Consider the following 27,175-nt stretch of genomic DNA (forward strand, 5'->3'; position numbering starts at 1 on the left):
TAGCTGAACCGATAGAAATCAAGACGAATCACGCCGAATCCCTCAGAACCGTGCCGTATAGCGTCGAATCCCGTCGAATTGCATTGAATCCCAACAATTCAAGTCAAATCCAATCCAATCGATTCGAATTGACTACTACTCTAATAAAACACATTTTTCGTTTAGAGTAGGGTAGACTACTATGCAATATAACAGAGAATAGAGTAGGATGAAGTAGAATTCTGTAGAATGGAGTTGACTGGAGTCGAATGGAGTCAAATGGAGTTGAAAAGAGATAATAGAGTTGAGTAGAGTCTAATAAAGACGAGTAGAGGCTATTAGAGCCGAATAGAGCCGAATCGAAGCTCTTCGAGACAAATGGGGATGAATGGAGTGGAATGGAGCCGATTTGAGCCAATCGCATTGAAATGCATGCGACTGAATCCAGCAACATATATTAGAGTACTTTATGATAGAATAGATTAGAATAGAATTGAACACGGTAGAACGGAATAGAAAGAACACAATAGAATGGAGTAGATAAAAGTAGAGTAGAGCAGAATAATGTAGAGGAGAGTAGCGTAGAATAGAGTCGAATCGAGCCGAATGGAGATGAAAGGAGACAAATTGCATGGAATCCCACCGAATCAATTACAGTAAATTAGAGTAGGGTAGAGTAGAATAGTGTAGAATGGAGTAGAATGGTGTGCAATGGAATTGAATGGAGTCGAATAGAGTAGAAAAGAGCCGAATAGAGCCAAATAGTGCTGAATAGGTCCAAAGAGGGCCGAATCGAGCTCATTTGAGCCTAATGAATTCGAATCGAGCCAAATTCATTGAATCGAGTCTAATGGAGCTGAATCAAGCCGAATCTATTCTGTTCGAGCCAAGCGGACACGAATCGAACCGATTCGATCTGAATTGTGTCAAAATTCGTCAACTCAAATTGAATAGATTGGAGTAGGGGATGTTCGCGTATGGTAGGGTAGGGTAGACTAGAGTAGAATAGAATCAAACAGAATAGAATAGAACAGAACATTACAGAAAGAATACAGAAAAGAGTAGACTAGAGTATAGTAGAAGGGGAATAGAGTAGAATAGAGCCAAATCGAGCTGAATCACTTCAAAACGGGTCGAATCGAATCCAATCAAATGGAGTAGAATAGATTAGAGTTGGGATAGCATAGGGTACAGTACAGTGGAGTAGAATAGAACAGAACAGAATCGCAAACATACAATAGAATAGAAGAGAGTAGACTAGACTAGACTACAGAAGAGTAGACTAGAGTACAATAGAGTAGAGTAGCATCGAGTCGAATAGAGCTGAATGTAGCAGGATGGGGATAAAAGGAGATGAATCGCATCAGAGAGATTAGAGTCAATTAGAGTAGGGTAGGGTAGGGTAGAGCAGAATAGAGTCGAATTGTGTGGAATGAATAGAATGGAGTGAAATAGAGACGAATAGAGTAGAAAAGAGTGGAATCGAGCTGAATAGGGACGACAAAGGCTGAACAGAGCCGAATCAAGTGGAAACGAGGATAATCGAGCTGAATCGAGCTAATGGTGCTGAATCGAGCCGAATCGAGCAGCTTCGAGCATAGTCGCGTCCAATGGCATCGAAATGCTTTGAATCGAATCAAATCAAACAGATTAGAAGGGTTATGGCACCGGAGTTTCTGATAGGGTGGACTAGGGTAGACTAAGGTAGACTAGAGTAGAGTAGACAAGAGAAGGCTAGAGTAGTAGCCTAGACTAGTAACCCAGCCAAGTCAGCTAGAATAGTGGCATAGATCAGTAGCCTCGACAAGTAGCCTTGAATAGTACCCTTGTCTTGACAAGTACCCTGAATTAGGACCCCAAACTGGTACCCTTGCCTTAACTAGGAGCCATAACTAGTGCCCCTGCCTTAATTAGTACCCTGAACTAGTAGCCTTGCCTTAACTAGTGCCCTGCCTTATGTAGCAGCCCTAACAGTACCCTTGCCTTAACCGGTAGCCCTAACTAGGTGCCTTGCCTTAACTAGTAAACTGGCCTGACGAGTAACCCTAACTTGTACCCTTACCTTAACTAGTACCCCTAACTAGTCGCCTTGCCTTAACTAGTAAACTGGCCTGAACGAGTAACCCTATCTTGTAAACTTACCTTAACTAGTAGCCTTGCCTGAACCAGTCAACTGGCCTTAACTAGTCACCCGAACTTGTACCCGTACCTTAACATGTACCCCTAACTAGGACCCTTCTCTTAAACAGTAGCAATTTACAGTAACCTTGACTAAAACAGTACCCTCAACAAGGACTTGTGTCTGAACTAGGACCCTTCACTAGTACCCTGGCATTCACTAATACCCCTAACTAGTGAATCTTAGCTCAACTAGTAGCCTTATCTAGTGCCCTGGCTTCAACTAGTAGCCTGAACTAGTAACCTTGTGTTAATCATTACCCTTGCCATAACTAGTACCCTTAATTAGTACCCTTATTAAGTACTCCCAATGACTAGGTGGGGTAGCATAGGGTAGGGTAGCATGCGGTGGAACAAAGAAAATAGAATAAAAAGAATAGAATGACATACTTCAGTGTAGGTTATGGTAGTGTATCATAGGATGAAATAGAGAAAATAGAAAAAGAGAATAGAACACCACAGAAGAGAAGAGAAAATAAAAGACTCGATTAGGATAGGGTGGGGTGGGTTAGGGTTCTGCAGAATAGGATAGTGTAGAATGGAGTAGAATGGTGTGGAATGGAGTCGAATGGAGTCGGACAGAGATGACTAGAGTAGAAAAGAGTGGAATAGAGCTGAAGAGCACCGAATAGGGCCAAATAGGGCCGAATCGAGCCGAATCAAGGCAAATTGCGTCGAATCGAGTCAAATCGACCATATTCGAGCTGAAAGTAGCCGAATGGAGCTGAAAAGAGCCAACTAGAGACAAACAAAATGAACCGAGCTAAATCGAGATAAAACACACCTGATCGCATCCCACTGCATCGAATTTCGTCCAATTCCATGAAATCCAACCAAAACCTGTCGAAACTCGTGGAATTTCACCGAATCCCTTTGAACTGTGTCTAAGAGGGTAGAATAGTATTGAATTGAATGAAATCGAATTAAATTGAATAGATTAGAGTAGTGTAGGTTAGGGAGGGATTCAGTGGGTAAGGCACAGTACAATTGAATAGAGCAGAACAGAAGAGAATACAAAGAGTAGAATGGAGTAGAGATGAGTAGAGTAGAATCGTCAGAGTGGAGTAGTGCAGAATATGGATGAAAAGACCCAGTTCAAGCCGAATCGAGTCGAGTGGAGAGGAAATGAGACGAATCGCGATGAATCGAATCGATTAGAATAGATTAGAGTAGGGTAGAACAGAATAGAATAGTGTAGAATGGAGTGGACTGGTGTGGAATGGAGTCGAATGGAGCCAAATAGAGACAAATATAGTAGAAAAGAGCTGAATAGAGCTCAATAAGTTTTAATCGAGCCTAATTATGCTGAATCGAGCAGAATTGAGGCGAATTGACCCGATTCAAGCCAAAGAGAGCTAAATGGAGCCGATTCAAGCCTAATCACATGGAATCGCGACGAAACGCATTGAATTGAATCGTATAGATTAGAGTAGAGGAGGGTAGGGTAGGAGAGGTTAGACTAGCACGGAACAGAATGCAATAGAAAGAATGAAATAGAATTAAGTAGAGTAGAGTAGAATAGAATAGAGTCAAATAGAGGTGAATAGACCGAATAGCCGAAAAGAGCCGAACAGAGCTGAATACACCCGAATCGACCAAATTCGAGATGAATCGAGACGAATCATGTCGAATCGCATTGAAATGTGTCGAGCTGAATCAAATAGATTAGTGTAGGTGCAGGTAAGGTTAGGGTAGAGTACGGTCGAATCGAAGAGAACAGAAAGAATAGAGTGGAGTGGAGAGGAGTAGACTAGAGTCAAATAGAGTCGAATACTGCCGATCAGAGCTGAATAGAGCAGAAAAGAGCCGAGTAGAACTGAATCGAGTCTAATGGAGCAGAAAGGAGCTGAATCGAGCCGATACGACCCGAATCAGCTCGAATCGCGTTCAAGTGTTTCGAATAGAATCGAACAGATTGCAGTAGGGTAAGCAAGGGTAGGGTAGGGCAGAATAGAATGTAGTAGAACAGAATAGAACAGAACAGAACTGAACTGAAAGAATAGAAGAGGGTCGAGTAGAGTATCAAAGACTAGAGTAGAATAGAGTCCAATATTGCCAAACAGAGCCAAATAGAGCTAAAATTAGCTGAACCGATAGAAATCAAGACGAATCACGCTGAATCCCTCAGAACCGTGCCGTATAGCGTCGAATCCCGTCGAATTGCATTGAATCCCAACAATTCAAGTCAAATCCAATCCAATCGATTCGAATTGACTACTACTCTAATAAAACACATTTTTCGTTTAGAGTAGGGTAGACTACTATGCAATATAACAGAGAATAGAGTAGGATGAAGTAGAATTCTGTAGAATGGAGTTGACTGGAGTCGAATGGAGTCAAATGGAGTTGAAAAGAGATAATAGAGTTGAGTAGAGTCTAATAAAGTCGAGTAGAGGCTATTAGAGCCGAATAGAGCCGAATCGAAGCTCTTCGAGACAAATGGGGATGAATGGAGTGGAATGGAGCCGATTTGAGCCAATCGCATTGAAATGCATGCGACTGAATCCAGCAACATATATTAGAGTACTTTATGATAGAATAGATTAGAATAGAATTGAACACGGTAGAACGGAATAGAAAGAACACAATAGAATGGAGTAGATAAAAGTAGAGTAGAGCAGAATAATGTAGAGGAGAGTAGCGTAGAATAGAGTCGAATCGAGCCGAATGGAGATGAAAGGAGACAAATTGCATGGAATCCCACCGAATCAATTACAGTAAATTAGAGTAGGGTAGAGTAGAATAGTGTAGAATGGAGTAGAATGGTGTGCAATGGAATTGAATGGAGTCGAATAGAGTAGAAAAGAGCCGAATAGAGCCAAATAGTGCTGAATAGGTCCAAAGAGGGCCGAATCGAGCTCATTTGAGCCTAATGAATTCGAATCGAGCCAAATTCATTGAATCGAGTCTAATGGAGCTGAATCAAGCCGAATCTATTCTGTTCGAGCCAAGCGGACACGAATCGAACCGATTCGATCTGAATTGTGTCAAAATTCGTCAACTCAAATTGAATAGATTGGAGTAGGGGATGTTCGCGTATGGTAGGGTAGGGTAGACTAGAGTAGAATAGAATCAAACAGAATAGAATAGAACAGAACATTACAGAAAGAATACAGAAAAGAGTAGACTAGAGTATAGTAGAAGGGGAATAGAGTAGAATAGAGCCAAATCGAGCTGAATCACTTCAAAACGGGTCGAATCGAATCCAATCAAATGGAGTAGAATAGATTAGAGTTGGGATAGCATAGGGTACAGTACAGTGGAGTAGAATAGAACAGAACAGAATCGCAAACATACAATAGAATAGAAGAGAGTAGACTAGACTAGACTACAGAAGAGTAGACTAGAGTACAATAGAGTAGAGTAGCATCGAGTCGAATAGAGCTGAATGTAGCAGGATGGGGATAAAAGGAGATGAATCGCATCAGAGAGATTAGAGTCAATTAGAGTAGGGTAGGGTAGGGTAGAGCAGAATAGAGTCGAATTGTGTGGAATGAATAGAATGGAGTGAAATAGAGACGAATAGAGTAGAAAAGAGTGGAATCGAGCTGAATAGGGACGACAAAGGCTGAACAGAGCCGAATCAAGTGGAAACGAGGATAATCGAGCTGAATCGAGCTAATGGTGCTGAATCGAGCCGAATCGAGCAGCTTCGAGCATAGTCGCGTCCAATGGCATCGAAATGCTTTGAATCGAATCAAATCAAACAGATTAGAAGGGTTATGGCACCGGAGTTTCTGATAGGGTGGACTAGGGTAGACTAAGGTAGACTAGAGTAGAGTAGACAAGAGAAGGCTAGAGTAGTAGCCTAGACTAGTAACCCAGCCAAGTCAGCTAGAATAGTGGCATAGATCAGTAGCCTCGACAAGTAGCCTTGAATAGTACCCTTGTCTTGACAAGTACCCTGAATTAGGACCCCAAACTGGTACCCTTGCCTTAACTAGGAGCCATAACTAGTGCCCCTGCCTTAATTAGTACCCTGAACTAGTAGCCTTGCCTTAACTAGTGCCCTGCCTTATGTAGCAGCCCTAACAGTACCCTTGCCTTAACCGGTAGCCCTAACTAGGTGCCTTGCCTTAACTAGTAAACTGGCCTGACGAGTAACCCTAACTTGTACCCTTACCTTAACTAGTACCCCTAACTAGTCGCCTTGCCTTAACTAGTAAACTGGCCTGAACGAGTAACCCTATCTTGTAAACTTACCTTAACTAGTAGCCTTGCCTGAACCAGTCAACTGGCCTTAACTAGTCACCCGAACTTGTACCCGTACCTTAACATGTACCCCTAACTAGGACCCTTCTCTTAAACAGTAGCAATTTACAGTAACCTTGACTAAAACAGTACCCTCAACAAGGACTTGTGTCTGAACTAGGACCCTTCACTAGTACCCTGGCATTCACTAATACCCCTAACTAGTGAATCTTAGCTCAACTAGTAGCCTTATCTAGTGCCCTGGCTTCAACTAGTAGCCTGAACTAGTAACCTTGTGTTAATCATTACCCTTGCCATAACTAGTACCCTTAATTAGTACCCTTATTAAGTACTCCCAATGACTAGGTGGGGTAGCATAGGGTAGGGTAGCATGCGGTGGAACAAAGAAAATAGAATAAAAAGAATAGAATGACATACTTCAGTGTAGGTTATGGTAGTGTATCATAGGATGAAATAGAGAAAATAGAAAAAGAGAATAGAACACCACAGAAGAGAAGAGAAAATAAAAGACTCGATTAGGATAGGGTGGGGTGGGTTAGGGTTCTGCAGAATAGGATAGTGTAGAATGGAGTAGAATGGTGTGGAATGGAGTCGAATGGAGTCGGACAGAGATGACTAGAGTAGAAAAGAGTGGAATAGAGCTGAAGAGCACCGAATAGGGCCAAATAGGGCCGAATCGAGCCGAATCAAGGCAAATTGCGTCGAATCGAGTCAAATCGACCATATTCGAGCTGAAAGTAGCCGAATGGAGCTGAAAAGAGCCAACTAGAGACAAACAAAATGAACCGAGCTAAATCGAGATAAAACACACCTGATCGCATCCCACTGCATCGAATTTCGTCCAATTCCATGAAATCCAACCAAAACCTGTCGAAACTCGTGGAATTTCACCGAATCCCTTTGAACTGTGTCTAAGAGGGTAGAATAGTATTGAATTGAATGAAATCGAATTAAATTGAATAGATTAGAGTAGTGTAGGTTAGGGAGGGATTCAGTGGGTAAGGCACAGTACAATTGAATAGAGCAGAACAGAAGAGAATACAAAGAGTAGAATGGAGTAGAGATGAGTAGAGTAGAATCGTCAGAGTGGAGTAGTGCAGAATATGGATGAAAAGACCCAGTTCAAGCCGAATCGAGTCGAGTGGAGAGGAAATGAGACGAATCGCGATGAATCGAATCGATTAGAATAGATTAGAGTAGGGTAGAACAGAATAGAATAGTGTAGAATGGAGTGGACTGGTGTGGAATGGAGTCGAATGGAGCCAAATAGAGACAAATATAGTAGAAAAGAGCTGAATAGAGCTCAATAAGTTTTAATCGAGCCTAATTATGCTGAATCGAGCAGAATTGAGGCGAATTGACCCGATTCAAGCCAAAGAGAGCTAAATGGAGCCGATTCAAGCCTAATCACATGGAATCGCGACGAAACGCATTGAATTGAATCGTATAGATTAGAGTAGAGGAGGGTAGGGTAGGAGAGGTTAGACTAGCACGGAACAGAATGCAATAGAAAGAATGAAATAGAATTAAGTAGAGTAGAGTAGAATAGAATAGAGTCAAATAGAGGTGAATAGACCGAATAGCCGAAAAGAGCCGAACAGAGCTGAATACACCCGAATCGACCAAATTCGAGATGAATCGAGACGAATCATGTCGAATCGCATTGAAATGTGTCGAGCTGAATCAAATAGATTAGTGTAGGTGCAGGTAAGGTTAGGGTAGAGTACGGTCGAATCGAAGAGAACAGAAAGAATAGAGTGGAGTGGAGAGGAGTAGACTAGAGTCAAATAGAGTCGAATACTGCCGATCAGAGCTGAATAGAGCAGAAAAGAGCCGAGTAGAACTGAATCGAGTCTAATGGAGCAGAAAGGAGCTGAATCGAGCCGATACGACCCGAATCAGCTCGAATCGCGTTCAAGTGTTTCGAATAGAATCGAACAGATTGCAGTAGGGTAAGCAAGGGTAGGGTAGGGCAGAATAGAATGTAGTAGAACAGAATAGAACAGAACAGAACTGAACTGAAAGAATAGAAGAGGGTCGAGTAGAGTATCAAAGACTAGAGTAGAATAGAGTCCAATATTGCCAAACAGAGCCAAATAGAGCTAAAATTAGCTGAACCGATAGAAATCAAGACGAATCACGCTGAATCCCTCAGAACCGTGCCGTATAGCGTCGAATCCCGTCGAATTGCATTGAATCCCAACAATTCAAGTCAAATCCAATCCAATCGATTCGAATTGACTACTACTCTAATAAAACACATTTTTCGTTTAGAGTAGGGTAGACTACTATGCAATATAACAGAGAATAGAGTAGGATGAAGTAGAATTCTGTAGAATGGAGTTGACTGGAGTCGAATGGAGTCAAATGGAGTTGAAAAGAGATAATAGAGTTGAGTAGAGTCTAATAAAGTCGAGTAGAGGCTATTAGAGCCGAATAGAGCCGAATCGAAGCTCTTCGAGACAAATGGGGATGAATGGAGTGGAATGGAGCCGATTTGAGCCAATCGCATTGAAATGCATGCGACTGAATCCAGCAACATATATTAGAGTACTTTATGATAGAATAGATTAGAATAGAATTGAACACGGTAGAACGGAATAGAAAGAACACAATAGAATGGAGTAGATAAAAGTAGAGTAGAGCAGAATAATGTAGAGGAGAGTAGCGTAGAATAGAGTCGAATCGAGCCGAATGGAGATGAAAGGAGACAAATTGCATGGAATCCCACCGAATCAATTACAGTAAATTAGAGTAGGGTAGAGTAGAATAGTGTAGAATGGAGTAGAATGGTGTGCAATGGAATTGAATGGAGTCGAATAGAGTAGAAAAGAGCCGAATAGAGCCAAATAGTGCTGAATAGGTCCAAAGAGGGCCGAATCGAGCTCATTTGAGCCTAATGAATTCGAATCGAGCCAAATTCATTGAATCGAGTCTAATGGAGCTGAATCAAGCCGAATCTATTCTGTTCGAGCCAAGCGGACACGAATCGAACCGATTCGATCTGAATTGTGTCAAAATTCGTCAACTCAAATTGAATAGATTGGAGTAGGGGATGTTCGCGTATGGTAGGGTAGGGTAGACTAGAGTAGAATAGAATCAAACAGAATAGAATAGAACAGAACATTACAGAAAGAATACAGAAAAGAGTAGACTAGAGTATAGTAGAAGGGGAATAGAGTAGAATAGAGCCAAATCGAGCTGAATCACTTCAAAACGGGTCGAATCGAATCCAATCAAATGGAGTAGAATAGATTAGAGTTGGGATAGCATAGGGTACAGTACAGTGGAGTAGAATAGAACAGAACAGAATCGCAAACATACAATAGAATAGAAGAGAGTAGACTAGACTAGACTACAGAAGAGTAGACTAGAGTACAATAGAGTAGAGTAGCATCGAGTCGAATAGAGCTGAATGTAGCAGGATGGGGATAAAAGGAGATGAATCGCATCAGAGAGATTAGAGTCAATTAGAGTAGGGTAGGGTAGGGTAGAGCAGAATAGAGTCGAATTGTGTGGAATGAATAGAATGGAGTGAAATAGAGACGAATAGAGTAGAAAAGAGTGGAATCGAGCTGAATAGGGACGACAAAGGCTGAACAGAGCCGAATCAAGTGGAAACGAGGATAATCGAGCTGAATCGAGCTAATGGTGCTGAATCGAGCCGAATCGAGCAGCTTCGAGCATAGTCGCGTCCAATGGCATCGAAATGCTTTGAATCGAATCAAATCAAACAGATTAGAAGGGTTATGGCACCGGAGTTTCTGATAGGGTGGACTAGGGTAGACTAAGGTAGACTAGAGTAGAGTAGACAAGAGAAGGCTAGAGTAGTAGCCTAGACTAGTAACCCAGCCAAGTCAGCTAGAATAGTGGCATAGATCAGTAGCCTCGACAAGTAGCCTTGAATAGTACCCTTGTCTTGACAAGTACCCTGAATTAGGACCCCAAACTGGTACCCTTGCCTTAACTAGGAGCCAGAACTAGTGCCCCTGCCTTAATTAGTACCCTGAACTAGTAGCCTTGCCTTAACTAGTGCCCTGCCTTATGTAGCAGCCCTAACAGTACCCTTGCCTTAACCGGTAGCCCTAACTAGGTGCCTTGCCTTAACTAGTAAACTGGCCTGATGAGTAACCCTAACTTGTACCCTTACCTTAACTAGTACCCCTAACTAGTCGCCTTGCCTTAACTAGTAAACTGGCCTGAACGAGTAACCCTATCTTGTAAACTTACCTTAACTAGTAGCCTTGCCTGAACCAGTCAACTGGCCTTAACTAGTCACCCGAACTTGTACCCGTACCTTAACATGTACCCCTAACTAGGACCCTTCTCTTAAACAGTAGCAATTTACAGTAACCTTGACTAAAACAGTACCCGCAACAAGGACTTGTGTCTGAACTAGGACCCTTCACTAGTACCCTGGCATTCACTAATATCCCTAACTAGTGAATCTTAGCTCAACTAGTAGCCTTATCTAGTGCCCTGGCTTCAACTAGTAGCCTGAACTAGTAACCTTGTGTTAATCATTACCCTTGCCATAACTAGTACCCTTATTAAGTACTCCCAATGACTAGGTGGGGTAGCATAGGGTAGGGTAGCATGCGGTGGAACAAAGAAAATAGAATAAAAAGAATAGAATGACATACTTCAGTGTAGGTTATGGTAGTGTATCATAGGATGAAATAGAGAAAATAGAAAAAGAGAATAGAATACCACAGAAGAGAAGAGAAAATAAAAGACTCGATTAGGATAGGGTGGGGTGGGTTAGGGTTCTGCAGAATAGGATAGTGTAGAATGGAGTAGAATGGTGTGGAATGGAGTCGAATGGAGTCGGACAGAGATGACTAGAGTAGAAAAGAGTGGAATAGAGCTGAAGAGCACCGAATAGGGCCAAATAGGGCCGAATCGAGCCGAATCAAGGCAAATTGCGTCGAATCGAGTCAAATCGACCATATTCGAGCTGAAAGTAGCCGAATGGAGCTGAAAAGAGCCAACTAGAGACAAACAAAATGAACCGAGCTAAATCGAGATAAAACACACCTGATCGCATCCCACTGCATCGAATTTCGTCCAATTCCATGAAATCCAACCAAAACCTGTCGAAACTCGTGGAATTTCACCGAATCCCTTTGAACTGTGTCTAAGAGGGTAGAATAGTATTGAATTGAATGAAATCGAATTAAATTGAATAGATTAGAGTAGTGTAGGTTAGGGAGGGATTCAGTGGGTAAGGCACAGTACAATTGAATAGAGCAGAACAGAAGAGAATACAAAGAGTAGAATGGAGTAGAGATGAGTAGAGTAGAATCGTCAGAGTGGAGTAGTGCAGAATATGGATGAAAAGACCCAGTTCAAGCCGAATCGAGTCGAGTGGAGAGGAAATGAGACGAATCGCGATGAATCGAATCGATTAGAATAGATTAGAGTAGGGTAGAACAGAATAGAATAGTGTAGAATGGAGTGGACTGGTGTGGAATGGAGTCGAATGGAGCCAAATAGAGACAAATATAGTAGAAAAGAGCTGAATAGAGTTCAATAAGTTTTAATCGAGCCTAATTATGCTGAATCGAGCAGAATTGAGGCGAATTGACCCGATTCAAGCCAAAGAGAGCTAAATGGAGCCGATTCAAGCCTAATCACATGGAATCGCGACGAAACGCATTGAATTGAATCGTATAGATTAGAGTAGAGGAGGGTAGGGTAGGAGAGGTTAGACTAGCACGGAACAGAATGCAATAGAAAGAATGAAATAGAATTAAGTAGAGTAGAGTAGAATAGAATAGAGTCAAATAGAGGTGAATAGACCGAATAGCCGAAAAGAGCCGAACAGAGCTGAATACACCCGAATCGACCAAATTCGAGATGAATCGAGACGAATCATGTCGAATCGCATTGAAATGTGTCGAGCTGAATCAAATAGATTAGTGTAGGTGCAGGTAAGGTTAGGGTAGAGTACGGTCGAATCGAAGAGAACAGAAAGAATAGAGTGGAGTGGAGAGGAGTAGACTAGAGTCAAATAGAGTCGAATACTGCCGATCAGAGCTGAATAGAGCAGAAAAGAGCCGAGTAGAACTGAATCGAGTCTAATGGAGCAGAAAGGAGCTGAATCGAGCCGATACGACCCGAATCAGCTCGAATCGCGTTCAAGTGTTTCGAATAGAATCGAACAGATTGCAGTAGGGTAAGCAAGGGTAGGGTAGGGCAGAATAGAATGTAGTAGAACAGAATAGAACAGAACAGAACTGAACTGAAAGAATAGAAGAGGGTCGAGTAGAGTATCAAAGACTAGAGTAGAATAGAGTCCAATATTGCCAAACAGAGCCAAATAGAGCTAAAATTAGCTGAACCGATAGAAATCAAGACGAATCACGCCGAATCCCTCAGAACCGTGCCGTATAGCGTCGAATCCCGTCGAATTGCATTGAATCCCAACAATTCAAGTCAAATCCAATCCAATCGATTCGAATTGACTACTACTCTAATAAAACACATTTTTCGTTTAGAGTAGGGTAGACTACTATGCAATATAACAGAGAATAGAGTAGGATGAAGTAGAATTCTGTAGAATGGAGTTGACTGGAGTCGAATGGAGTCAAATGGAGTTGAAAAGAGATAATAGAGTTGAGTAGAGTCTAATAAAGTCGAGTAGAGGCTATTAGAGCCGAATAGAGCCGAATCGAAGCTCTTCGAGACAAATGGGGATGAATGGAGTGGAATGGAGCCGATTTGAGCCAATCGCATTGAAATGCATGCGACTGAATCCAGCAACATATATTAGAGTACTTTATGATAGAATAGATTAGAATAGAATTGAACACGGTAGAACGGAATAGAAAGAACACAATAGAATGGAGTAGATAAAAGTAGAGTAGAGCAGAATAATGTAGAGGAGAGTAGCGTAGAATAGAGTCGAATCGAGCCGAATGGAGATGAAAGGAGACAAATTGCATGGAATCCCACCGAATCAATTACAGTAAATTAGAGTAGGGTAGAGTAGAATAGTGTAGAATGGAGTAGAATGGTGTGCAATGGAATTGAATGGAGTCGAATAGAGTAGAAAAGAGCCGAATAGAGCCAAATAGTGCTGAATAGGTCCAAAGAGGGCCGAATCGAGCTCATTTGAGCCTAATGAATTCGAATCGAGCCAAATTCATTGAATCGAGTCTAATGGAGCTGAATCAAGCCGAATCTATTCTGTTCGAGCCAAGCGGACACGAATCGAACCGATTCGATCTGAATTGTGTCAAAATTCGTCAACTCAAATTGAATAGATTGGAGTAGGGGATGTTCGCGTATGGTAGGGTAGGGTAGACTAGAGTAGAATAGAATCAAACAGAATAGAATAGAACAGAACATTACAGAAAGAATACAGAAAAGAGTAGACTAGAGTATAGTAGAAGGGGAATAGAGTAGAATAGAGCCAAATCGAGCTGAATCACTTCAAAACGGGTCGAATCGAATCCAATCAAATGGAGTAGAATAGATTAGAGTTGGGATAGCATAGGGTACAGTACAGTGGAGTAGAATAGAACAGAACAGAATCGCAAACATACAATAGAATAGAAGAGAGTAGACTAGACTAGACTACAGAAGAGTAGACTAGAGTACAATAGAGTAGAGTAGCATCGAGTCGAATAGAGCTGAATATAGCAGGATGGGGATAAAAGGAGATGAATCGCATCAGAGAGATTAGAGTCAATTAGAGTAGGGTAGGGTAGGGTAGAGCAGAATAGAGTCGAATTGTGTGGAATGAATAGAATGGAGTGAAATAGAGACGAATAGAGTAGAAAAGAGTGGAATCGAGCTGAATAGGGACGACAAAGGCTGAACAGAGCCGAATCAAGTGGAAACGAGGATAATCGAGCTGAATCGAGCTAATGGTGCTGAATCGAGCCGAATCGAGCAGCTTCGAGCATAGTCGCGTCCAATGGCATCGAAATGCTTTGAATCGAATCAAATCAAACAGATTAGAAGAGTTTCTGATAGGGTGGACTAGGGTAGACTAAGGTAGACTAGAGTAGAGTAGACAAGAGAAGGCTAGAGTAGTAGCCTAGACTAGTAACCCAGCCAAGTCAGCTAGAATAGTGGCATAGATCAGTAGCCTCGACAAGTAGCCTTGAATAGTACCCTTGTCTTGACAAGTACCCTGAATTAGGACCCCAAACTGGTACCCTTGCCTTAACTAGGAGCCATAACTAGTGCCCCTGCCTTAATTAGTACCCTGAACTAGTAGCCTTGCCTTAACTAGTGCCCTGCCTTATGTAGCAGCCCTAACAGTACCCTTGCCTTAACCGGTAGCCCTAACTAGGTGCCTTGCCTTAACTAGTAAACTGGCCTGACGAGTAACCCTAACTTGTACCCTTACCTTAACTAGTACCCCTAACTAGTCGCCTTGCCTTAACTAGTAAACTGGCCTGAACGAGTAACCCTATCTTGTAAACTTACCTTAACTAGTAGCCTTGCCTGAACCAGTCAACTGGCCTTAACTAGTCACCCGAACTTGTACCCGTACCTTAACATGTACCCCTAACTAGGACCCTTCTCTTAAACAGTAGCAATTTACAGTAACCTTGACTAAAACAGTACCCTCAACAAGGACTTGTGTCTGAACTAGGACCCTTCACTAGTACTCTGGCATTCACTAATACCCCTAACTAGTGAATCTTAGCTCAACTAGTAGCCTTATCTAGTGCCCTGGCTTCAACTAGTAGCCTGAACTAGTAACCTTGTGTTAATCATTACCCTTGCCATAACTAGTACCCTTAATTAGTACCCTTATTAAGTACTCCCAATGACTAGGTGGGGTAGCATAGGGTAGGGTAGCATGCGGTGGAACAAAGAAAATAGAATAAAAAGAATAGAATGACATACTTCAGTGTAGGTTATGGTAGTGTATCATAGGATGAAATAGAGAAAATAGAAAAAGAGAATAGAATACCACAGAAGAGAAGAGAAAATAAAAGACTCGATTAGGATAGGGTGGGGTGGGTTAGGGTTCTGCAGAATAGGATAGTGTAGAATGGAGTAGAATGGTGTGGAATGGAGTCGAATGGAGTCGGACAGAGATGACTAGAGTAGAAAAGAGTGGAATAGAGCTGAAGAGCACCGAATAGGGCCAAATAGGGCCGAATCGAGCCGAATCAAGGCAAATTGCGTCGAATCGAGTCAAATCGACCATATTCGAGCTGAAAGTAGCCGAATGGAGCTGAAAAGAGCCAACTAGAGACAAACAAAATGAACCGAGCTAAATCGAGATAAAACACACCTGATCGCATCCCACTGCATCGAATTTCGTCCAATTCCATGAAATCCAACCAAAACCTGTCGAAACTCGTGGAATTTCACCGAATCCCTTTGAACTGTGTCTAAGAGGGTAGAATAGTATTGAATTGAATGAAATCGAATTAAATTGAATAGATTAGAGTAGTGTAGGTTAGGGAGGGATTCAGTGGGTAAGGCACAGTACAATTGAATAGAGCAGAACAGAAGAGAATACAAAGAGTAGAATGGAGTAGAGATGAGTAGAGTAGAATCGTCAGAGTGGAGTAGTGCAGAATATGGATGAAAAGACCCAGTTCAAGCCGAATCGAGTCGAGTGGAGAGGAAATGAGACGAATCGCGATGAATCGAATCGATTAGAATAGATTAGAGTAGGGTAGAACAGAATAGAATAGTGTAGAATGGAGTGGACTGGTGTGGAATGGAGTCGAATGGAGCCAAATAGAGACAAATATAGTAGAAAAGAGCTGAATAGAGTTCAATAAGTTTTAATCGAGCCTAATTATGCTGAATCGAGCAGAATTGAGGCGAATTGACCCGATTCAAGCCAAAGAGAGCTAAATGGAGCCGATTCAAGCCTAATCACATGGAATCGCGACGAAACGCATTGAATTGAATCGTATAGATTAGAGTAGAGGAGGGTAGGGTAGGAGAGGTTAGACTAGCACGGAACAGAATGCAATAGAAAGAATGAAATAGAATTAAGTAGAGTAGAGTAGAATAGAATAGAGTCAAATAGAGGTGAATAGACCGAACAGCCGAAAAGAGCCGAACAGAGCTGAATACACCCGAATCGACCAAATTCGAGATGAATCGAGACGAATCATGTCGAATCGCATTGAAATGTGTCGAGCTGAATCAAATAGATTAGTGTAGGTGCAGGTAAGGTTAGGGTAGAGTACGGTCGAATCGAAGAGAACAGAAAGAATAGAGTGGAGTGGAGAGGAGTAGACTAGAGTCAAATAGAGTCGAATACTGCCGATCAGAGCTGAATAGAGCAGAAAAGAGCCGAGTAGAACTGAATCGAGTCTAATGGAGCAGAAAGGAGCTGAATCGAGCCGATACGACCCGAATCAGCTCGAATCGCGTTCAAGTGTTTCGAATAGAATCGAACAGATTGCAGTAGGGTAAGCAAGGGTAGGGTAGGGCAGAATAGAATGTAGTAGAACAGAATAGAACAGAACAGAACTGAACTGAAAGAATAGAAGAGGGTCGAGTAGAGTATCAAAGACTAGAGTAGAATAGAGTCCAATATTGCCAAACAGAGCCAAATAGAGCTAAAATTAGCTGAACCGATAGAAATCAAGACGAATCACGCCGAATCCCTCAGAACCGTGCCGTATAGCGTCGAATCCCGTCGAATTGCATTGAATCCCAACAATTCAAGTCAAATCCAATCCAATCGATTCGAATTGACTACTACTCTAATAAAACACATTTTTCGTTTAGAGTAGGGTAGACTACTATGCAATATAACAGAGAATAGAGTAGGATGAAGTAGAATTCTGTAGAATGGAGTTGACTGGAGTCGAATGGAGTCAAATGGAGTTGAAAAGAGATAATAGAGTTGAGTAGAGTCTAATAAAGACGAGTAGAGGCTATTAGAGCCGAATAGAGCCGAATCGAAGCTCTTCGAGACAAATGGGGATGAATGGAGTGGAATGGAGCCGATTTGAGCCAATCGCATTGAAATGCATGCGACTGAATCCAGCAACATATATTAGAGTACTTTATGATAGAATAGATTAGAATAGAATTGAACACGGTAGAACGGAATAGAAAGAACACAATAGAATGGAGTAGATAAAAGTAGAGTAGAGCAGAATAATGTAGAGGAGAGTAGCGTAGAATAGAGTCGAATCGAGCCGAATGGAGATGAAAGGAGACAAATTGCGTGGAATCCCACCGAATCAATTACAGTAAATTAGAGTAGGGTAGAGTAGAATAGTGTAGAATGGAGTAGAATGGTGTGCAATGGAATTGAATGGAGTCGAATAGAGTAGAAAAGAGCCGAATAGAGCCAAATAGTGCTGAATAGGTCCAAAGAGGGCCGAATCGAGCTCATTTGAGCCTAATGAATTCGAATCGAGCCAAATTCATTGAATCGAGTCTAATGGAGCTGAATCAAGCCGAATCTATTCTGTTCGAGCCAAGCGGACACGAATCGAACCGATTCGATCTGAATTGTGTCAAAATTCGTCAACTCAAATTGAATAGATTGGAGTAGGGGATGTTCGCGTATGGTAGGGTAGGGTAGACTAGAGTAGAATAGAATCAAACAGAATAGAATAGAACAGAACATTACAGAAAGAATACAGAAAAGAGTAGACTAGAGTATAGTAGAAGGGGAATAGAGTAGAATAGAGCCAAATCGAGCTGAATCACTTCAAAACGGGTCGAATCGAATCCAATCAAATGGAGTAGAATAGATTAGAGTTGGGATAGCATAGGGTACAGTACAGTGGAGTAGAATAGAACAGAACAGAATCGCAAACATACAATAGAATAGAAGAGAGTAGACTAGACTAGACTACAGAAGAGTAGACTAGAGTACAATAGAGTAGAGTAGCATCGAGTCGAATAGAGCTGAATATAGCAGGATGGGGATAAAAGGAGATGAATCGCATCAGAGAGATTAGAGTCAATTAGAGTAGGGTAGGGTAGGGTAGAGCAGAATAGAGTCGAATTGTGTGGAATGAATAGAATGGAGTGAAATAGAGACGAATAGAGTAGAAAAGAGTGGAATCGAGCTGAATAGGGACGACAAAGGCTGAACAGAGCCGAATCAAGTGGAAACAAGGATAATCGAGCTGAATCGAGCTAATGGTGCTGAATCGAGCCGAATCGAGCAGCTTCGAGCATAGTCGCGTCCAATGGCATCGAAATGCTTTGAATCGAATCAAATCAAACAGATTAGAAGGGTTATGGCACCGGAGTTTCTGATAGGGTGGACTAGGGTAGACTAAGGTAGACTAGAGTAGAGTAGACAAGAGAAGGCTAGAGTAGTAGCCTAGACTAGTAACCCAGCCAAGTCAGCTAGAATAGTGGCATAGATCAGTAGCCTCGACAAGTAGCCTTGAATAGTACCCTTGTCTTGACAAGTACCCTGAATTAGGACCCCAAACTGGTACCCTTGCCTTAACTAGGAGCCATAACTAGTGCCCCTGCCTTAATTAGTACCCTGAACTAGTAGCCTTGCCTTAACTAGTGCCCTGCCTTATGTAGCAGCCCTAACAGTACCCTTGCCTTAACCGGTAGCCCTAACTAGGTGCCTTGCCTTAACTAGTAAACTGGCCTGACGAGTAACCCTAACTTGTACCCTTACCTTAACTAGTACCCCTAACTAGTCGCCTTGCCTTAACTAGTAAACTGGCCTGAACGAGTAACCCTATCTTGTACACTTACCTTAACTAGTAGCCTTGCCTGAACCAGTCAACTGGCCTTAACTAGTCACCCCAACTTGTACCCGTACCTTAACATGTACCCCTAACTAGGACCCTTCTCTTAAACAGTAGCAATTTACAGTAACCTTGACTAAAACAGTACCCTCAACAAGGACTTGTGTCTGAACTAGGACCCTTCACTAGTACCCTGGCATTCACTAATACCCCTAACTAGTGAATCTTAGCTCAACTAGTAGCCTTATCTAGTGCCCTGGCTTCAACTAGTAGCCTGAACTAGTAACCTTGTGTTAATCATTACCCTTGCCATAACTAGTACCCTTAATTAGTACCCTTATTAAGTACTCCCAATGACTAGGTGGGGTAGCATAGGGTAGGGTAGCATGCGGTGGAACAAAGAAAATAGAATAAAAAGAATAGAATGACATACTTCAGTGTAGGTTATGGTAGTGTATCATAGGATGAAATAGAGAAAATAGAAAAAGAGAATAGAACACCACAGAAGAGAAGAGAAAATAAAAGACTCGATTAGGATAGGGTGGGGTGGGTTAGGGTTCTGCAGAATAGGATAGTGTAGAATGGAGTAGAATGGTGTGGAATGGAGTCGAATGGAGTCGGACAGAGATGACTAGAGTAGAAAAGAGTGGAATAGAGCTGAAGAGCACCGAATAGGGCCAAATAGGGCCGAATCGAGCCGAATCAAGGCAAATTGCGTCGAATCGAGTCAAATCGACCATATTCGAGCTGAAAGTAGCCGAATGGAGCTGAAAAGAGCCAACTAGAGACAAACAAAATGAACCGAGCTAAATCGAGATAAAACACACCTGATCGCATCCCACTGCATCGAATTTCGTCCAATTCCATGAAATCCAACCAAAACCTGTCGAAACTCGTGGAATTTCACCGAATCCCTTTGAACTGTGTCTAAGAGGGTAGAATAGTATTGAATTGAATGAAATCGAATTAAATTGAATAGATTAGAGTAGTGTAGGTTAGGGAGGGATTCAGTGGGTAAGGCACAGTACAATTGAATAGAGCAGAACAGAAGAGAATACAAAGAGTAGAATGGAGTAGAGATGAGTAGAGTAGAATCGTCAGAGTGGAGTAGTGCAGAATATGGATGAAAAGACCCAGTTCAAGCCGAATCGAGTCGAGTGGAGAGGAAATGAGACGAATCGCGATGAATCGAATCGATTAGAATAGATTAGAGTAGGGTAGAACAGAATAGAATAGTGTAGAATGGAGTGGACTGGTGTGGAATGGAGTCGAATGGAGCCAAATAGAGACAAATATAGTAGAAAAGAGCTGAATAGAGCTCAATAAGTTTTAATCGAGCCTAATTATGCTGAATCGAGCAGAATTGAGGCGAATTGACCCGATTCAAGCCAAAGAGAGCTAAATGGAGCCGATTCAAGCCTAATCACATGGAATCGCGACGAAACGCATTGAATTGAATCGTATAGATTAGAGTAGAGGAGGGTAGGGTAGGAGAGGTTAGACTAGCACGGAACAGAATGCAATAGAAAGAATGAAATAGAATTAAGTAGAGTAGAGTAGAATAGAATAGAGTCAAATAGAGGTGAATAGACCGAATAGCCGAAAAGAGCTGAACAGAGCTGAATACACCCGAATCGACCAAATTCGAGATGAATCGAGACGAATCATGTCGAATCGCATTGAAATGTGTCGAGCTGAATCAAATAGATTAGTGTAGGTGCAGGTAAGGTTAGGGTAGAGTACGGTCGAATCGAAGAGAACAGAAAGAATAGAGTGGAGTGGAGAGGAGTAGACTAGAGTCAAATAGAGTCGAATACTGCCGATCAGAGCTGAATAGAGCAGAAAAGAGCCGAGTAGAACTGAATCGAGTCTAATGGAGCAGAAAGGAGCTGAATCGAGCCGATACGACCCGAATCAGCTCGAATCGCGTTCAAGTGTTTTGAATAGAATCGAACAGATTGCAGTAGGGTAAGCAAGGGTCGGGTAGGGTAGAATAGAATGTAGTAGAACAGAATAGAACAGAACAGAACTGAACTGAAAGAATAGAAGAGGGTCGAGTAGAGTATCAAAGACTAGAGTAGAATAGAGTCCAATATTGCCAAACAGAGCCAAATAGAGCTAAAATTAGCTGAACCGATAGAAATCAAGACGAATCACGCCGAATCCCTCAGAACCGTGCCGTATAGCGTCGAATCCCGTCGAATTGCATTGAATCCCAACAATTCAAGTCAAATCCAATCCAATCGATTCGAATTGACTACTACTCTAATAAAACACATTTTTCGTTTAGAGTAGGGTAGACTACTATGCAATATAACAGAGAATAGAGTAGGATGAAGTAGAATTCTGTAGAATGGAGTTGACTGGAGTCGAATGGAGTCAAATGGAGTTGAAAAGAGATAATAGAGTTGAGTAGAGTCTAATAAAGACGAGTAGAGGCTATTAGAGCCGAATAGAGCCGAATCGAAGCTCTTCGAGACAAATGGGGATGAATGGAGTGGAATGGAGCCGATTTGAGCCAATCGCATTGAAATGCATGCGACTGAATCCAGCAACATATATTAGAGTACTTTATGATAGAATAGATTAGAATAGAATTGAACACGGTAGAACGGAATAGAAAGAACACAATAGAATGGAGTAGATAAAAGTAGAGTAGAGCAGAATAATGTAGAGGAGAGTAGCGTAGAATAGAGTCGAATCGAGCCGAATGGAGATGAAAGGAGACAAATTGCATGGAATCCCACCGAATCAATTACAGTAAATTAGAGTAGGGTAGAGTAGAATAGTGTAGAATGGAGTAGAATGGTGTGCAATGGAATTGAATGGAGTCGAATAGAGTAGAAAAGAGCCGAATAGAGCCAAATAGTGCTGAATAGGTCCAAAGAGGGCCGAATCGAGCTCATTTGAGCCTAATGAATTCGAATCGAGCCAAATTCATTGAATCGAGTCTAATGGAGCTGAATCAAGCCGAATCTATTCTGTTCGAGCCAAGCGGACACGAATCGAACCGATTCGATCTGAATTGTGTCAAAATTCGTCAACTCAAATTGAATAGATTGGAGTAGGGGATGTTCGCGTATGGTAGGGTAGGGTAGACTAGAGTAGAATAGAATCAAACAGAATAGAATAGAACAGAACATTACAGAAAGAATACAGAAAAGAGTAGACTAGAGTATAGTAGAAGGGGAATAGAGTAGAATAGAGCCAAATCGAGCTGAATCACTTCAAAACGGGTCGAATCGAATCCAATCAAATGGAGTAGAATAGATTAGAGTTGGGATAGCATAGGGTACAGTACAGTGGAGTAGAATAGAACAGAACAGAATCGCAAACATACAATAGAATAGAAGAGAGTAGACTAGACTAGACTACAGAAGAGTAGACTAGAGTACAATAGAGTAGAGTAGCATCGAGTCGAATAGAGCTGAATATAGCAGGATGGGGATAAAAGGAGATGAATCGCATCAGAGAGATTAGAGTCAATTAGAGTAGGGTAGGGTAGGGTAGAGCAGAATAGAGTCGAATTGTGTGGAATGAATAGAATGGAGTGAAATAGAGACGAATAGAGTAGAAAAGAGTGGAATCGAGCTGAATAGGGACGACAAAGGCTGAACAGAGCCGAATCAAGTGGAAACGAGGATAATCGAGCTGAATCGAGCTAATGGTGCTGAATCGAGCCGAATCGAGCAGCTTCGAGCATAGTCGCGTCCAATGGCATCGAAATGCTTTGAATCGAATCAAATCAAACAGATTAGAAGAGTTTCTGATAGGGTGGACTAGGGTAGACTAAGGTAGACTAGAGTAGAGTAGACAAGAGAAGGCTAGAGTAGTAGCCTAGACTAGTAACCCAGCCAAGTCAGCTAGAATAGTGGCATAGATCAGTAGCCTCGACAAGTAGCCTTGAATAGTACCCTTGTCTTGACAAGTACCCTGAATTAGGACCCCAAACTGGTACCCTTGCCTTAACTAGGAGCCATAACTAGTGCCCCTGCCTTAATTAGTACCCTGAACTAGTAGCCTTGCCTTAACTAGTGCCCTGCCTTATGTAGCAGCCCTAACAGTACCCTTGCCTTAACCGGTAGCCCTAACTAGGTGCCTTGCCTTAACTAGTAAACTGGCCTGACGAGTAACCCTAACTTGTACCCTTACCTTAACTAGTACCCCTAACTAGTCGCCTTGCCTTAACTAGTAAACTGGCCTGAACGAGTAACCCTATCTTGTACACTTACCTTAACTAGTAGCCTTGCCTGAACCAGTCAACTGGCCTTAACTAGTCACCCCAACTTGTACCCGTACCTTAACATGTACCCCTAACTAGGACCCTTCTCTTAAACAGTAGCAATTTACAGTAACCTTGACTAAAACAGTACCCTCAACAAGGACTTGTGTCTGAACTAGGACCCTTCACTAGTACCCTGGCATTCACTAATACCCCTAACTAGTGAATCTTAGCTCAACTAGTAGCCTTATCTAGTGCCCTGGCTTCAACTAGTAGCCTGAACTAGTAACCTTGTGTTAATCATTACCCTTGCCATAACTAGTACCCTTAATTAGTACCCTTATTAAGTACTCCCAATGACTAGGTGGGGTAGCATAGGGTAGGGTAGCATGCGGTGGAACAAAGAAAATAGAATAAAAAGAATAGAATGACATACTTCAGTGTAGGTTATGGTAGTGTATCATAGGATGAAATAGAGAAAATAGAAAAAGAGAATAGAACACCACAGAAGAGAAGAGAAAATAAAAGACTCGATTAGGATAGGGTGGGGTGGGTTAGGGTTCTGCAGAATAGGATAGTGTAGAATGGAGTAGAATGGTGTGGAATGGAGTCGAATGGAGTCGGACAGAGATGACTAGAGTAGAAAAGAGTGGAATAGAGCTGAAGAGCACCGAATAGGGCCAAATAGGGCCGAATCGAGCCGAATCAAGGCAAATTGCGTCGAATCGAGTCAAATCGACCATATTCGAGCTGAAAGTAGCCGAATGGAGCTGAAAAGAGCCAACTAGAGACAAACAAAATGAACCGAGCTAAATCGAGATAAAACACACCTGATCGCATCCCACTGCATCGAATTTCGTCCAATTCCATGAAATCCAACCAAAACCTGTCGAAACTCGTGGAATTTCACCGAATCCCTTTGAACTGTGTCTAAGAGGGTAGAATAGTATTGAATTGAATGAAATCGAATTAAATTGAATAGATTAGAGTAGTGTAGGTTAGGGAGGGATTCAGTGGGTAAGGCACAGTACAATTGAATAGAGCAGAACAGAAGAGAATACAAAGAGTAGAATGGAGTAGAGATGAGTAGAGTAGAATCGTCAGAGTGGAGTAGTGCAGAATATGGATGAAAAGACCCAGTTCAAGCCGAATCGAGTCGAGTGGAGAGGAAATGAGACGAATCGCGATGAATCGAATCGATTAGAATAGATTAGAGTAGGGTAGAACAGAATAGAATAGTGTAGAATGGAGTGGACTGGTGTGGAATGGAGTCGAATGGAGCCAAATAGAGACAAATATAGTAGAAAAGAGCTGAATAGAGCTCAATAAGTTTTAATCGAGCCTAATTATGCTGAATCGAGCAGAATTGAGGCGAATTGACCCGATTCAAGCCAAAGAGAGCTAAATGGAGCCGATTCAAGCCTAATCACATGGAATCGCGACGAAACGCATTGAATTGAATCGTATAGATTAGAGTAGAGGAGGGTAGGGTAGGAGAGGTTAGACTAGCACGGAACAGAATGCAATAGAAAGAATGAAATAGAATTAAGTAGAGTAGAGTAGAATAGAATAGAGTCAAATAGAGGTGAATAGACCGAATAGCCGAAAAGAGCTGAACAGAGCTGAATACACCCGAATCGACCAAATTCGAGATGAATCGAGACGAATCATGTCGAATCGCATTGAAATGTGTCGAGCTGAATCAAATAGATTAGTGTAGGTGCAGGTAAGGTTAGGGTAGAGTACGGTCGAATCGAAGAGAACAGAAAGAATAGAGTGGAGTGGAGAGGAGTAGACTAGAGTCAAATAGAGTCGAATACTGCCGATCAGAGCTGAATAGAGCAGAAAAGAGCCGAGTAGAACTGAATCGAGTCTAATGGAGCAGAAAGGAGCTGAATCGAGCCGATACGACCCGAATCAGCTCGAATCGCGTTCAAGTGTTTTGAATAGAATCGAACAGATTGCAGTAGGGTAAGCAAGGGTCGGGTAGGGTAGAATAGAATGTAGTAGAACAGAATAGAACAGAACAGAACTGAACTGAAAGAATAGAAGAGGGTCGAGTAGAGTATCAAAGACTAGAGTAGAATAGAGTCCAATATTGCCAAACAGAGCCAAATAGAGCTAAAATTAGCTGAACCGATAGAAATCAAGACGAATCACGCCGAATCCCTCAGAACCGTGCCGTATAGCGTCGAATCCCGTCGAATTGCATTGAATCCCAACAATTCAAGTCAAATCCAATCCAATCGATTCGAATTGACTACTACTCTAATAAAACACATTTTTCGTTTAGAGTAGGGTAGACTACTATGCAATATAACAGAGAATAGAGTAGGATGAAGTAGAATTCTGTAGAATGGAGTTGACTGGAGTCGAATGGAGTCAAATGGAGTTGAAAAGAGATAATAGAGTTGAGTAGAGTCTAATAAAGACGAGTAGAGGCTATTAGAGCCGAATAGAGCCGAATCGAAGCTCTTCGAGACAAATGGGGATGAATGGAGTGGAATGGAGCCGATTTGAGCCAATCGCATTGAAATGCATGCGACTGAATCCAGCAACATATATTAGAGTACTTTATGATAGAATAGATTAGAATAGAATTGAACACGGTAGAACGGAATAGAAAGAACACAATAGAATGGAGTAGATAAAAGTAGAGTAGAGCAGAATAATGTAGAGGAGAGTAGCGTAGAATAGAGTCGAATCGAGCCGAATGGAGATGAAAGGAGACAAATTGCATGGAATCCCACCGAATCAATTACAGTAAATTAGAGTAGGGTAGAGTAGAATAGTGTAGAATGGAGTAGAATGGTGTGCAATGGAATTGAATGGAGTCGAATAGAGTAGAAAAGAGCCGAATAGAGCCAAATAGTGCTGAATAGGTCCAAAGAGGGCCGAATCGAGCTCATTTGAGCCTAATGAATTCGAATCGAGCCAAATTCATTGAATCGAGTCTAATGGAGCTGAATCAAGCCGAATCTATTCTGTTCGAGCCAAGCGGACACGAATCGAACCGATTCGATCTGAATTGTGTCAAAATTCGTCAACTCAAATTGAATAGATTGGAGTAGGGGATGTTCGCGTATGGTAGGGTAGGGTAGACTAGAGTAGAATAGAATCAAACAGAATAGAATAGAACAGAACATTACAGAAAGAATACAGAAAAGAGTAGACTAGAGTATAGTAGAAGGGGAATAGAGTAGAATAGAGCCAAATCGAGCTGAATCACTTCAAAACGGGTCGAATCGAATCCAATCAAATGGAGTAGAATAGATTAGAGTTGGGATAGCATAGGGTACAGTACAGTGGAGTAGAATAGAACAGAACAGAATCGCAAACATACAATAGAATAGAAGAGAGTAGACTAGACTAGACTACAGAAGAGTAGACTAGAGTACAATAGAGTAGAGTAGCATCGAGTCGAATAGAGCTGAATATAGCAGGATGGGGATAAAAGGAGATGAATCGCATCAGAGAGATTAGAGTCAATTAGAGTAGGGTAGGGTAGGGTAGAGCAGAATAGAGTCGAATTGTGTGGAATGAATAGAATGGAGTGAAATAGAGACGAATAGAGTAGAAAAGAGTGGAATCGAGCTGAATAGGGACGACAAAGGCTGAACAGAGCCGAATCAAGTGGAAACGAGGATAATCGAGCTGAATCGAGCTAATGGTGCTGAATCGAGCCGAATCGAGCAGCTTCGAGCATAGTCGCGTCCAATGGCATCGAAATGCTTTGAATCGAATCAAATCAAACAGATTAGAAGAGTTTCTGATAGGGTGGACTAGGGTAGACTAAGGTAGACTAGAGTAGAGTAGACAAGAGAAGGCTAGAGTAGTAGCCTAGACTAGTAACCCAGCCAAGTCAGCTAGAATAGTGGCATAGATCAGTAGCCTCGACAAGTAGCCTTGA

Source organism: Loxodonta africana, chromosome 20 (genome assembly GCF_030014295.1).
Source record: "Loxodonta africana isolate mLoxAfr1 chromosome 20, mLoxAfr1.hap2, whole genome shotgun sequence".
NCBI lineage: Eukaryota > Metazoa > Chordata > Mammalia > Proboscidea > Elephantidae > Loxodonta > Loxodonta africana.